The sequence below is a fragment of the Solanum dulcamara genome, chromosome 10 (genome assembly GCF_947179165.1).
Source record: "Solanum dulcamara chromosome 10, daSolDulc1.2, whole genome shotgun sequence".
Classification (NCBI taxonomy): domain Eukaryota; kingdom Viridiplantae; phylum Streptophyta; class Magnoliopsida; order Solanales; family Solanaceae; genus Solanum; species Solanum dulcamara.
In genome coordinates this window covers 55,879,455-55,895,845 of record NC_077246.1, presented here as the reverse complement: position 1 = coordinate 55,895,845, position 16,391 = coordinate 55,879,455, and positions in this window count along the sequence as shown.

Here is a 16,391-nt window from a genome sequence, read left to right as displayed (position 1 = left end):
GTTTGAGGCAATCCCATCATGAAGTCCATGGTAATCCATTCCCATTTCCACTAAGGAATGGGTAATCTCTGAATGACTCCACTAAGTCATTGATGCTCGGCCTTAACCTGCTGGAAACTTAAATAATGGGATACATACTCAGCTATATCTCTCTTCATACCACACCACCAGCAATATTGTATCAAATCCTGATACATCTTGATGGTGCCCAGATGGATAGAATATCTGGAATCATAGGCCTCATAAAGAATCAACTAAATCAAGTCTCCAAATCTAGGAACACAAAGGTGACCATCAAACCGTTGTATGCTATCCGAATCTATAGAAGCCTGGCCTCCCTTGCCTTGCAATACTAACTCTCGAAGATCTACCAGTGCTCCATCCTAAAATTACTGGCCACGAATCTAGTTTAGTAGAGATGATCGAGCTCCCACAAAAACCAAAGTCGATCTGGAATTTGAAATTTCCAACCTGACTATCCGATTAGCCAAATATTGGATGTACAAAGCTAAGGGTCACTCAATAATAGAAAAGTAAGCTAAACTATCCATACTCCCCGTTTTCTGGCTCAAGGCATCTATGATTACATTCGCCTTGCTGGAGTGTTAGAGGATAGATATGTCATAATCGGCCAGTAGCTCAATCCAACACCGCTGTCTAAAATTAAGATCCTTTTGACTCATAATGTATTGTAAGATGTCGTCATCTGTATATATATATCGCAATGAACTCCATATAAGTAGTGCCTCCAGATCTTGAGCATAAAAACTACCATCGCTAGTTCCAGGTCATAAGTGGGGTAGTTGTGCTCATAAACTCTCAACTGTTTGGAAGCATAAGCAATAACTCAACCTTGCTGCATCACTACACACCCAAGACCTATACCAGAAGCATCAAAATATACCAAAAATATCTCTTTTTCAACTAGCAGAGTCAGAATAAGAGCAGTGGTAAGCAACTTTTTAAGCTTCCGAAAGATAGACTCAGACTCCTCAAACCACACAAAAGAAACATCCTGGCGGGTCAAATAGGTTAGTGGACTGCAATGGTAGAGAAACCCTCAATGAATCTTCTATAATACCCAACCAATCCAACAGAACTTTGAATATCCGTAACAGATTTGGGCCTAGCCTAACCACAAATAGACTCAATCTTTGATGGATCCACCTTGATACCCTCTTTCGACACTACGTGCCCCAGAAATGCCATAAACTCCAACCAAAACTCGTATTTTAAGAATTTAGCATAAAGCTACTGATCTCTCAAAGTCAGAAGTACAACCCTCAAGTGTTTCGCGTGCTCCTCCCTACTCTGCGAGTATACAAGTATGCCATCGATGAATACAATCACGAAGGAGTCAAGATAACACCTGAATACTCAAGTCATAAGGTCGATAAAAGCTGCAGAGGCATTGGTAAGCCTAAAAGACCTCACAAGGAACTCATAATGGTCATAGCGAGTCTGAAAAGCAGTCTTAAGAATGTCTGATGCTCTAATTTGCAACTGGTGGTAGCCAGAACTTAATTTAATCTTAGAAAACACGGTTGCACCCTGAAGCTGATTGAATAGATCATCGATATGAGGCATAGGGTAATGGGTTTTCACCGTCACCTTATTCAGCTTCCTATAATCAATAGACATCCTCATAAAATAGGATGGGTGCACCCCATAATGAGACACTTGGGAAAATAAATCCTTTAACTAGAAGATCCTAAAGTTACACGTTGAGCTCTTTGAGCTTTCTAGGGGCCATACGGTAAGGTGGTATAGAAATAGGCTTAGTTCCCAGCTCTAAATTTATCGCAAAGTCAATATCTCTCTATGGAGTAGACCAGGTAGATCAGTAGTGAAGACATCAGTATACTACCTAACCATAGGTACTAAATAAATAGTAGGAGTCTCGCTGGACATATCACAAACATATGATACGTATGTCAAGCACCCAGATGTAACTAGCTTTCGGGCCCACATAAATAATATGATCATAGTAGGTTAGCGACTATAAACACCCTGCCACAAGAGTAAGGGAATACTAGTCATGGCTAATTTAACGGTTTTGGCATAATAGTCCAAAACTGCATGATGAGGAGATAGCCAATCCATGCTTAGAATAACATCAAAGTCCACCATATCAACTAAAATAAAATCTGCTCGAGTTTCATGCCCCTGAATAGTCACTGCACAAGTTCTACAAACTTGATCCACTACTAAAGAATCCCCTTCCGTGGTCGAAACAAGTAACGCGATGTCAAGTGACTTATAAGAAATATGTAGACGTGGAGAAAAATATATAGACTCATAGGAATACATGGAACCTGGATCAAATAAAGATGAAGAAGTCTGCTGACAAATAAGGATAGTACATGTGATAATATCTTCTGATGCCTCAACCTCTACCCTCATTAGAGGAATATAGAAGTGGCTGTCATGACCTAACCCTATAGGCCGCGACCGGAGCCCGACCTAGACCCTCGTCTACATAATTGTCAAATATAAGGACTATACACAAAAACCCCTGTGGGTGATAACATGTGTGCATACATATAGCCTCTTTTATTTGTTTCTTATCATGGAAGGGCATACAAGACGATAAGGCTGCCATAACATATTAACATATATAATACATTATATAGCCATAACTGAACAGAACTTACCATATAACCCACATACATATTTACATACCTCTAAGAATATTAACAGTGACATATGGAGGGACAAGGCCCTTGTCGTACCCCTGAATAAACATATATATACATCAATGGTCAATACCAAAATCTGGGCTCCGGCACAATAGAGTGCTTTCAAATTGCTGAATGGAAACCCTAAGCTGGCAGATCTCTAAAGTAAGAACTTGTACATGCGGGCATGAAACACAGCCCCCCGAAAAGATGAGAGTCAGTACGATATACGTATTGAGTATGTAAAATATAACATATCATAATTGAGACCATAGCTAAAATACGGATGTAGGGGACAAGTGTAACAATTAACAAATTACTGTACCTATACCTTAGTACACGTAGTCATATACATCACCATTCACTGTGCCCGGCCCGCTAAGGAACTTGGTATCATAATTATTTCATCATATTACCATATCATCATATCATCATCATTCTTTTATCATGTATATTATTTCATAATGTAATCGTATACGACATCATATCATCGTATACGATATAATCTTATCATATATGTCACCATATTATATTTGGTCCACTATGGGGCTCAGGGTCACAAATATATCACTGTATTTTCATATATAGTACTATATAAAGTATCCGACCCTTTAGTGAGGAACTCGATAAAAGAGTAGTGTACATATCATACCATAACCGGCCAATTATGGGACTCGGTGCCATTATTACATTGTAAAATATGCCAAAAAACATTTGGCCTGATCCATAATTTAAAACAATGCCGAGGAACATACGGCCCAATCCATATTTTCATCATATCATCATTTATGTCATCATATATATATATATATAGGTGACTCGGGATTCGGTGAATTATCATATTATCTCCCTACATATCATCATATCATCACATATGGCATTTCATTATCATATGTGGCATAATACCATCCTCATATATACTACCCAGCCTGGGACTCGGTGAAAAAAGTAGTAAGGCTGTGCATGATAATATTCCCGGCCCCTTTATAGAACTCAGAGGAAGAGGGGTTACAGTATGCACAATTATAGTAGTGAGAAACCCTATGCATGTAAAGTCATCATCTGAGACTCAATGTAACAGTCTAGTGAACCGTCACCTGAAGACTAGGGAAGTAATTGTCCGAGGTACCCCTTTAGATTTCATTGGGGCTTATATCAGTTGGGGCCTCAGGGACCACAGACATGCATCAAGATAATGCCACACAACTTATGCAATCATAAGCATAGTTTATACAATCAGAAACATAACTTATGCAGTCAGAGAGTCAACTTATGCAATCAAAGGCATCGATCATTTCAGAGCCTTTGGGAAGAGGAGCTTGTATCTCCACTAACCATTCAATATATAGATGGCTCAAGAATAGTGGGTGAACCACTTTAAAACTCTTAATATTCAAAAGTCCCTATAATTCATGAGTGATACCCAGATTTTATAAGGGAGTTCCCTTCACATCCATACACTACATTACATACATTCAAGTCTTTCCACAAGTAAGAAGAGACAAGCTTTACATGTGCTACTTTTAATTCCCTAGAAGACTTAGAAGGTAGTGACACAACTATTAGAGGATTTCTAACATCAAGAAGTGAACAGGAGTCTGGACTCATACTCAGAGCTTTAAGAATGGAATAACTCCCATATTTCACATACATCACACTTACATCTAAGACATGCCAAAAGAAAAGAAGGATAGCATCACATACCTGTAGTAGCTCGATTGTAGTCCAGCTTGTTTTGTTTCTCCTTCAACCTATTTAACATGAGAGTAATACCAATATTACTAACATTCAACTTTCCAGATTCCCAATCTCTACTCAAGTATCTATAGGCACCATTTCCTTGCTCGCCTTTCTCGATTAGTCTGTTGGCTAGTTTCGAAGTTAATGGAAATTGGGAAGCATCTCCCCTATAACTTGCCATATCCGAACTTCAAATTTGAATCTCTAACCTTAGAAGACATATCAAAAACAACAAGCATCATCCATACACGATAAAATAACTACCATATCACGCAATACAAGTTCCACACAACTCACTCAAAACTATGGCGACAAAGTAGGGTTTTAGCTCTTTATTTCACAAAATCTTAACCATACAAAATGGAGTATTATGAGGCTGAAACCAGTGGAATATATACTCATATTTAACCATTTTCCAGCCGTGAAACATAGATAAACCACCTCAAACACAACACCATGCTAACGACAACACTAGCCAAACTTTAACTTGCTAGAATAGCGTCAAAATAGTCCCTACATGACCTGCAACATCCTTCATCCGTAACGTGCATATTTTCACACTTACAAATCATATTTATACACCCAAAACATTTCTAAAAACTTTCCCAAACATGGGAGAAGGGAATCAAGTCATACCTTAGCAAGCGAGCTTCTGAAACTTGACGAAAGTTGTAGGTTTACATCAAACCTCCTTGCCTCCCCAACTATCAAACTTTACGTTGTTAAGCACCTTTATTTCATCGAAGAATACCTTAGATAAGTAATTGGCTGAGTGAAATTGAAGGCCTCACCTTGCTGTCATGGCCGTTTCTCTCTTGTTCTTGTTCTCTTCAAGTTGCTCTTAATAGTTCTAAAGCTGAAAATATGTCTAAGTACAAAGCTAAAAAAAAGAACCCTTAGTAATGACTTAGGGTTTTATACCCTTTCTTTAAGAGTGACATATGGTAGCCCCTAGGGGTGACATGTGTCCAGCCCTAAGGCGCTACCTCATGTCATGCACCCAATCCTTGGCTGCCATATGGCAGTGTGGTGTCCACTCCAAGTAGGTGGGTCACCTACTTACCCAAGTAGGTGCATCACCTACTTATCACCTACTTTCTTTTTTCTGTAAGTTCAAAACCTAGTTTTTGCTCCTTTTCATAGGTTTATAGTCTCGTCTCACTTTAAGAATCTATATAATCTTTGCTACTTAAGCTCGACCTATAATCAAGTAGCTTAATTTTATAAAACGTCCAAGTTAGTATCTTACGCGAGTAAATCAGGTTCAACAACTTTTTACTTAGCCTCCAACTCCTTTAACATCCTTCCAAATCTATTTCCAATCATTTGGGACGGCCTCATCCTCCCTTCCTTAGGATTATTTAGTCACATTGTAGCTAGTAGGGGTTACATAAAAACTTTCAAGAAGGTTAAGAACACGTCCTAAGGTACAAAAGTATGGGGTGTAACATCCTTCCCCCCTTTAGAACATTCATCCTCGAGTGTTAACTAATCTTATAGGATTTTATGAAGATTTTGAGTGTCCTCTACAACAGTTTCTATCCGCTCCATTTAGGAGTTCAGATTACCCTTGCATATATGGAACAAGTATGAATATCTTTTCTCTATCTCCTTTTTGACTTCCCAGGTCATCCCCTCTCTGTTTTTAGTTTTACCATAATACTTTGACGGAAGTCACATCCTTAATTCGCAACCTTATAATTTGCCAATCCAAGATGGCGATAGGTTGTTCCTTATCACGACCCAAACCTGTAGGCCGTGACGGGTGCTTGAACTGGACACCCCTGTCTACCCTAGACAACTATACATAGTCTATCCCTTGGTTATACTCAAAATACATCAACAGATAAGAAAGCTTATAAGCCGACAAAGCTATTGTAACACATGGGGGTCATCCCGTGACAAAAATATATGCGGACCGACAAGGCCACCATAATGCCGGGAATGCCCTAAATCATAAGTCATATCAGTACAGCCGTACATACTCATACATACAGCTCATATACTACTCAGGCATAGCTCATATACAGCCCATACACAACTTATATACAACTCATATACAGCTTAGATATAGTTCATATACAACATATATACAACTTATATACACATATGGTCTACACACATACAACCCATATCTGTATCCACAGACCTCTAAGAGTCAGAAGAGTAGTAACATAAGGCGGGACAGGGCCCCCGCCGTACCCGAGAACAAAAATATATACATCAAAGTTCGGTACCAAAACTAGGCTCCTGCAAAAAGGAAGACCTCTAGACTGCTGAGTGGGACTCCTTTACTGATGGATCCCCAAGCTGTATATTTGTACCTGCGGGCATAAACACAGCCCCCTGAAGAAAAGGGCTCAGTACGACATATATACTGAGTATGTAAGGTGTAGCATGACATAACTGGAAGCATATCCGCAACCGAGGAACAAAAGAACAATTTATCAAGTCAGAATCATATACCTGTATTCCATAAATTATAAAGACATGCATGCTAAGATTTTCAATATAGCCATCCCCATCAGGGGTCCGGTGAATCATATATATAGTATCAGTATCAGGCCCCGTGCCATAGCCACCTTATTACAACACATCATCATCATATATATACATACGTACCCGACCCTCTAGTGAAGGGCTCGGTGGACAATGTAGTGAATTACACGAATCTGATAACCTGCCTAGGACTCAGAGAAGAAGTGTTACAGTATACACGAGTAGAGTAGTGAGCAACTAAATACAGTTTAAATCATTATCCGAGTAACAGTATAGTGACTCTAACTACCCTCTAAGTGCCATTAGGGGCTACATTAATTACATCTCGAGGTTCCTAGACATATACCAAAGTAAGACTATTCACCTAAGAACTCCAGAGTATTCATCTTCGAATAATTTTATGACTAGGAGTCTGTATATTCATTAAGTCCTCAGTGTATAAAACATTCATGGAAATTAGCTTAACTATCATACAAGCTTTAACATTCAGAATTGAATAAGTAGCCGTCAAGAATGGAATTACTTTAGGCATTATATCACTGCTTACTTAACTCTACGACATGCCAAAAGAAGAGAAGGGATAGGCTTCACATACCTCTTATGGACTCCCTTTAATTGTGTTCACGTCGTTGCCCTCGAAACCTATTTAACATGGAATTAATGCAAGTATTAACAACCTTAGACTTTTCAGAAACTTATACTACCCACAAGTATTCATAGCATTCATTCCCTCGCTCGCCTTCTCGACTAGTTCCTTAACTAGTTAAGGCATTAACGAAAATTGGGCAGCACCTCCCCTATAATGTGCCCTATCCGAATTCCCAACCATGTCCTTAGCACCTGAATCCAACCAAAAATACAACCATCAGCCCATACATATACATATTACAACAACATTACACAATATAAACCCCCAACAATTCACTCGAAACTAAGATACCAAAACTAGAGTTTTCTTAATCTTTCTTTCGCGAATTCTTTAATTGCAAAGCGGAGGGTCGTGTGGATGAAACCAGAAGTTCCCCAACCTCATTTAAAGAACTTTTAGACCCTGCAACACTCCACAACACAACCAGTAGCATCGCCCACGCGCACAACATCTTATTTCGACAACACTTTAACTATAGCGATTCCAAATTCGTTTATTTCTAACGCCGAACTTTTCAAACTATTTCACCAACTTCAAGAAGCCCCCAGGGTGTGTAATACACCCTAATTTAACATCATAAACTTCAAATTATAGGGTAAGAACTTACCTTTTCCGAAATTGGCTAGAACTCGCCAAAATCGCGCCTCGGAATTGTTTTAGCGTGCTGAATCATCATGGCAGCTTGCTGTCCGTTTTTTGGCTGCACCGAACTCTAATTTTATTCTAATAATACTTCCATATCATCGTGTTATATACTATATAATTAATTTATGAAATGAAAATGGGACTTACCTATTTTTTTCTCCCAAAGCCATCGCAATTTTCTCCTTAGCTCTAGGGTTTGTTCACGTTGCTTTTGCTGGAAATTGTGAATGAAAGCTGAAGTTTAGGATACATATACATTCATATATGTAGATGTAGGGTGTGACACGTGTCATCCCCAAGAGGTGACACGTGTCCAGCCCTATTGGGACACCATATCTACATGCTGAAGGAGGGCCTGCCACGTGGCAGTGGGGCACACCTCCCCCAAGCAGGTGGGTCACCTACTTGACCCCAAGCAGGTGGATCACCTACTTGACCCCAAGCAGGTGGGTCACCTTCTTGCTTAGGTGCTGCCATGTGTTACCCTCCCATTGGCTGCCCTGCGCAATTATTTTTCCTCCTCGTGGGTTCGTAATCTCATTCGTAATTTCGTCTTACTTTAAGAGCCTATGAAACTCTTGATACGCAATCTTGGTATGTACTTCAAGTAAATCACATATGTAAGACTTCTAACTTAGTAGTTTGCGTAGATAAAATGAGTTCTACAACTCGTTACTTGGCCTCCAACTCCTTTCGACTTTTCTTGACCCTATTTCCAATCTTCCCTACCATGGGGTGTCACATTCTATCTTCTTAGAGTTGTTCAATAGGGTTGTAACTTAAGTGGCTCACATGTTATCTTCTAAGTAACTTAAGTAACCTTCTGAGTTCAAAGATGTGGGGTGTAACATTCCTTGTAGGATAACTCTTCCATTTCATGGATATTATTTATAGGACATACTCTGGGTGGATCACCTGTACATTTATTAAGCATCCATATCTGACGGATTGGGCGTATAGTTTCCCAATTATGTGGTAAGTCTAACTTAAAGGCAGCTTTGTCCATCTTATGAGCAATTTGATAAGGTCTAATATATTTTAGGCTAAGTTTCCTTTTATTGCCGAATCTTATTACTCCCTTACTGGGTGACCCTGTTATGAATACCCAATCATCAATTTGAACTCTTAATGTCGATGTTGATTATCTACTTATCATTTTTGCCAACTCTGGGCTGCTAGTCAATAGGTTGCTCAATCATGTTCAGGCATACTAGCTTAGTCTTTCTAACATCAACCCAACCAATAAGGGACTTACACGTCCTGCCCTACTAGTCTTGTATGGGGTCATTTGGATACTGGAGTGGTAGCTATTATTGTAGAAAACTTGATAAGTTGTAGATAATCATCCCAGCTACCTTTAAAGTCAACAACACCAGCTCACGACATATCTTCAGGCATTTAACTAGTACCCTTAGCCTGTTCATCAGTTTTGAGGATGATAGGAGGTGCTAAGACCTACCTGTGTTCTCGATCTCTTCTTGGACTGATATCCAAGCGCTAGCTGCAATTTAAGCCCTTCTACTTGAGACAATAGATGTGGGGACCTCATGTATTACTCCTCAACTTCCTTAGAAGACTTTAACTGGTACTTTACCCTTTGGGTTTCTTTTATTTTCCAACGCTTAGGGTTGGCTACTGAGTAGCGCTAAAGTTTATTCATACAGTGACCTTCATAGCCTCTTGAGTTCTGTCTATCATTAGCTGGCCTAATTCCAAAGGAATTTGGCATATAAGCTCGCCATCCTGTAGTAACCAGCTCGCCCTGCCCATCTTGCTTAAACCGTTTCACAATTTTCCTTACCCCGCTTGTAACACTCTAGACACGTTATCTCATGTCATTCTTTACCTTTACAATAATATGAGAGGGTGCTCAACCTAATCCAAGAAATACCTTAGCGTTGTCTCGCTAGTTCTCGCATTTTACCTTGCCTTTCCTCCCTTATTATATAAGCAGAATCGGGATAGATTTTTGTTCCAACCATGGCCATGTCCTATTCTTCCCGTAATACTAATTCAATCTCGGTGGTTGACTTAACCCATATTTGCATCTTTCTGTAACATATCCAAAATATCCTAACTCTTTTTATCATGTAATTCCTAACATGGCCCTGTAGTTAACATATACAATCATAGGTTGTCTAACCATTCTGACACAACTTGTATGAGGTGGACATAGTCTTTTCATCTCCTAGTCCACTCTTCTGTATTTATCTTATTCACATTAAAACTTGCTCATCCCACCTTGTCGCACTTCTTTATTTTCCCTTATTCACTCTTTGCTTTTGTCATCTCCTATCATAGGAGGTTTTCTATTCCTTTTCCTTTGTTATATATCTATTGCAATATCATTTGAGAACAACTCTATAGCCACTATCTTGGCTTTTAGTCTAGCATGATGTCATTATCCTTTGTAATATCTCTTGAGTTATTCGATGTCCTTTCCTTTTTATACCCTTTTATTTTTATACACACCCACCTTCTAACATTATGTCGTTCAGGGTCTTGTCAAAAACTTCTTAACACTGCCTTACATACCATTCTGACTTCTATCCAATTATTGGTGGCTTCCAGACCTTTCTAACTTGGTTCAACAAGGGATCTTACTGAAGTTTAAGCATCCATCTCAAACATGTTGCCATATCAATTGCCTAGGACTCAACGTTTCTTTTTTACCAAACCGCATTACCTCTTTCATAAGTGAAACCTTCAAATACACCATATCATCCACATCAAATTTAAGCTCTCTCCTCCTTGTGTCCAAATAGAACTTTTGATGTCTTTGGGATGTCTTTAATCCTTGTCTTATGAGACTTACTTTCTCTATTGCTTCAACTACCAAATCTGGACCAATCAATGCCATCTCACCCACTTTAAACCACCCCACTGAAGGCCTACATCTTCTTTTATATAAGGCTTCAAAAGAAGCCATTTGAATGCTAGAGTGATAACTATTATTGTAGGCAAACTCAACAAATGGAAAATGCTCATCCCAACTTCCTTTATGATCAATCACACTTGCCCTTAACATATCCTCCAAGGTTTGAATTATTCTTTCAGCTTGTCCATTGGTTTGAGAATGGAAAGTGGTACTTACCTTAAATCGAGTACCAAGATATTTCTGAAATGACTTCCAAAAATATGAATTGAATTGAGTACCTCTATCTGGTATAACCGACAAAGGAACACCATAAAATTTAACAATGTCACGAATGCACAACTTAGAATAATCTTCGGCACCATAAGATGTCTTGACTAGTAGAAAATGTGCCGATTCAGATAGAATCATGTTGTCTCTTAGTATGAGGCAAACCTGTTACAAAGTCCATATTCACATCTTTTCACTTCCAAGTAGGAATATCAATGTCTTAAACTAAACCTCCCAGTTTTGGATGCTCAACCTTACCTTGTTGACAATTAGGACACTTAGCCACAACTATGCTATGTCCTTCTTTATGCCATTCTACCAATACACCTTAGGACCATCTACCTTTAGGATTGTTGATAGAGGCTTCATAGACTAGAGTGTGTAAGTGTTGGATTGTTCATTTTGTCTAATTTTATTCTATCTAGTTATTAATTGGGTATTTGTTTGGACTTTGGCCCTAAAATTATGGATAGTATTCTTATAGTAAAATCTTCCGCCGATTGATTGTGAATTAATGAAAGTGTGACTGGACCAATCGTTTCGCTTAAAGGCCAAAAATGGCTTTCGAGTGTCTGTCACGTCTAGGGTACCTTCCCGAGGCGTGACAAAAACATAATAAGACCTATTTCTCTCAAAGTCAAAGAGAATCAAACCATTACATGAGGTTTAAATCTCATTGTCATACCATAAGGTAGCTACAGGTTTACTGATTGGGTCTAAGGAGATTTTATGAAATTTTCAGAATAATCTCCCATCATTTACTGAATAGATGAGTGGTGTAGAAATGTTTTATGACGTTAGTACAAAGTTTGGTAAAATTTAGGATGAGAACTCAAAAGGACATTTCTACACAACTCATCTACTTAGTAAATCATGGGAGATTATTGGGACAATTCCATATAATCTCCTAAATCAACTCAGTCAATCTGTGACAACTTTATTCTAATACATTGAAATTTTGGCATCATGTAATGTTCTGGTTCTCTTTGACTTTCAGAGAATTAGGCATCACAGTGTTTTCAATCCCATAACTGAAGAGCACCCATTGATACCATACCCAAAAATATTCTACACATGTTTTAGAAAGAATAGGCCTAGCTTTTGATTATTCCAATTTAGATCTATACAAATTGGTAACCATCAGTAACCTGGTTGAAAATTCCAACTTGTTCTGCATATTTCACATACTTTCATCAAAGAAATATGGCTCGTGGCATGAAATCCATCTGAGAACCAATACTTTCACATCCTTACGCTTTAGTAGTCCACTTGTTTATTGGCGTGCTTCTCTTTATTTGACCTAAAGTGACGGTAGTGTTCTAGATTTTGATACAAACAAAGAAGATGAAATATTAATTTACCATCCTGAGTTTCTCGATCATTTTGATCTTAGATACAGTAAAATTTTGATCGATTATGATATATGGCTAGGGAGGGTACAAGGTTTTCATACACTTGCATGCATTTTTAGAAAGCACGTATTCATTGGTTTTTAATGCTGGGCTTAAGTAAGATGTGAATTGGAAAATCAAAATTGGGAAATATGGGGAACCAAGTGACAGGAAAATTAAAACAAATTTCTTCCTCAGTTGTAGAAGAAAGGAAAAAGGTTTGTCCTTGTATTAGGAATCACTTTATTTATCTCTTAAAGGTTTAAGTAAAGGTTTCTCCTTCGAGTCATCATCATCATCGCTCAGTTCGGCTCGGTACCCTTAGCTTTTTAAGACTTTAGGTACTTTCCTTTATCTTATGTTCGGGGAAGAACATCCTTTTTAGATTTCAATGTTGTAATGACCTTGAGGGTCATTTTCAGAAATTTGCACTAAATTACCATTTTACCCCTATCATTAGTGCCCCTAATATTATTTGTTCAGTTTGTATGGTTGAATGTGTTTAAGCCTTAATAGATAGTAAAATTAGCAAATTCTTGAGTTAATAGAGTTAAGAGGTAAAAAAGTAGTTTTCGGTACCAAATAGAGCTACGAGTCTCAAAATGGGAATCCGTCAGTTCCATCATCTTTGCAATGTGGAAATTGGTCTAGGACAGCCGTCAGAATCAGATTTGGGGTTGTTATATGAATTTGAAGTCTTACATTAAAAAATAAAGTTTTAAATGAGTTATTTTGATGTTAGTCAAGAAATTGAATTTGGAGACTCAGATTGAATTTCTGATGATTCAAATGGTTTCGGGGGTGATTCTAACGCTAAAAATGCATTTGTTGTAGTTTTTAGAGGTTTCGAGGATAGTTTGGTATTTCATGTGCCGAAACTAGTTAAGTTGCAACTTATCAGATTTCGTGCCAAGGATACCTCAAATTCAAATTTTGATGGTTCCATTGAGTTTAGAATGTCGAATTTAGTAGGAGTGCTTATATAGCTTGTGTGTTCGGGATTCCGAATAAATCCCGAGGTTCTGATCAGAGATTTGGAAATTTGGTTTTGAGTTATTTCTGTGTTGCTAGTGCAGGGGTCCACTTAAGAGAACCATGTTCGGTTTCGTGAACCCCTCTTCAGTGACCCCCTTCGCTTTAAGTGAATGGGGTCACTTAAGCGGGGTTCGCAAAAGCGAACCTCCGCTTTAGCGACCCTTTGGTCTCTTTAGTGACACCTGAGGAGTCCAAAAATGGGATTTGGATATTTTCTACCATATTTGATTTCCAAGAGCTTGGAGTAGGTATTCATAACTTAAATTCTTCGATGTCATTCAATTATCTTGAGATTTCACGTTGAAATTCATGGTTTTGAACTCAAACTTTGGAGGTTTTTCATGAAAATTTAATTGTTGATTTCTACCTTAAATCTTACATTGTTTTATGGGTTTTTCACCCATGAACTCCAATTTTCCTGTAGAAGTTCATTTTGAAATAAAATTCCATATTTGACCATTTTCAAAACTTTCTTGAAATTGTTGTTGTCCCATAGCTTTAATGGTGGTTATCTGTGATTTCCTTGAATGACTTCTTTCTTATTGTTCCAAGCCCCGAATTATGTTCCATTTTGGAATATGTGGTGTTTAATACCTTTTCAAGGAGTCAATTCAAGAATTATTGGAGTAGGTCTCACATTTCTATTTTTTTACTACAAAATTGATCTATCTCCGAATTCAATAATTTCAGTTTCAAAACAACTGTATTAATGTGATGTTCTTATATTTGATAGCGTGGCAGCGTTCGGAGGTCCTTTGGAATGGGAAAGCTTTGGTTCTGTGATTTGGAGCACGCATGATCAGCCTACAGGTAGGCTACGACTTCCTTTTCTTTATATTGAGCTTTATTAAGTGATTGTATGTGGATTAGGTTTAATTTTAGGTGGATAGAAATCAAACCATTCTTAGGTGTTTAAAAATCATGTCTTAGGTTCTTTTTGGTGCATTTTTGGAAACTCGCGAGCATGTGTTTAGTTTTACGTTGATTGTTTATACCTTGTGGTCTTTTTCTTGACTATTTTCTATTGATTTTATGTGTATTGGCCTTAGTCTAGGCTTAGACTAGTGTTGCCATAGACGTGTGATAGTTGGAGCTGTTAGGCCTTGCTTTTGCTCTGACATCGATTCAGATGACTTAGCTCCTTCTAAACTAGAATAACAGAGCTAGGTCTAGTAGTTTGAGCCTTAGATTAGGCGTTGCCTCATATTGACAACCTTTTACCCTCTCTCCCTCTTTTCAAGGTTCGTTCGTGAACAATTTGAGCATTAAAGCCTCATTTGGGAATTCAAAATCAAGTATGGGTCAACGTAAGAAGAATTAAATAGATTATCTGAGAGTGGAACTAGAATGATGATGATTTCACTATGACAAATTGACATGATATCTCGGCAACCGCTATCGTCGCAAATTCAAGGTCAAGCTAATGGGGTCCGCTCGGGTTTTTATTTAAACTTTCTCATGAATGTACCTTTTTGTCTTGTGGGAGCCCAGTTAGTTGTCGTTATCATGTAGGTTACCTTAGTTAGTTCATTTACACTCCTACGATTCCTACTGGGTACCTGTTGTTTTGGTACTCATAATATACTCTGTATTTATTTTCGTGATCCAGGTCTGAGCACCAGCTACCACCGTTGATTCAAGCCAGTTACAATCTCCACCGAGGACAAGGGTTAGCACTTGGAATTTTGGTATCTTCGTGCCTCCACCTGTACATATTTCACTGTCTTTTGCTTTTTGAGACAACCTTTATTTTTTTGGTCCAATTTTGGTACTTGTATCCATATTTTCTATCTTATTTATCATGTATGTCTTAGAATTGCTTATTCCTGTTTAGTTTCCACCCTTCAACCCATTACTTATTATTCCAAGTTACTAGGTAACTTACCTACTGGTGGGTTATATTAGGTTCCATCATGACTCGATACATCGGGTTGTAAAAGGGTGAGGCCAGGGTCAGAACCATTAGGGTGGTTATTAGGGTGCATGAGAGGTCCTTGAGGAGGTAGGTCAGGGGCAGGGTTGATACCAAAGTTAAAGGTTCCTAGGGCCACTTTTATGAAGTTCTAGTAAGAGAGAAGGTTGATGCATTGAACGATGTTATTACAGGTATGATTCTTTTATACCATCAACCCACCTCATCTTTATTTGATTAAGGCTCTACTTTTTCGTATGTATCTATATGTTATGCTCCTCAGTTGAGTATGTGTCTAGAGACCTTAGTTGTGTTGTTGCATGTTTCAACACAGGTGGGTATTTCTTTAGTAGTGGATGGAGTATTCATATCTTATGTCGTGACTGTTAAGGGGTGGGACACTCGAGTTAAGTGTCACGCCCCAGGAGGGTAACCTAGACGTGGCTGGCATTCGGAAGCCATTTCTGGCCTTCAAGCAAACCACTTGGTCCAGTCACACTTTTATTCAATCACATTCTATTGGCAAAAGACTCTATTATAGGATTATTATCCATAATCTAGGGCCAAAGGACAAACAACTATCAAATCAATAATCAGCAAGAATAAAACTAGTCAAAACAAAAAATCAACCTTTCCACACTCTAGTCTATGAAGCCTCTATCAACAATCTAGGAGGTGCCAATGACAAGTCCATGGC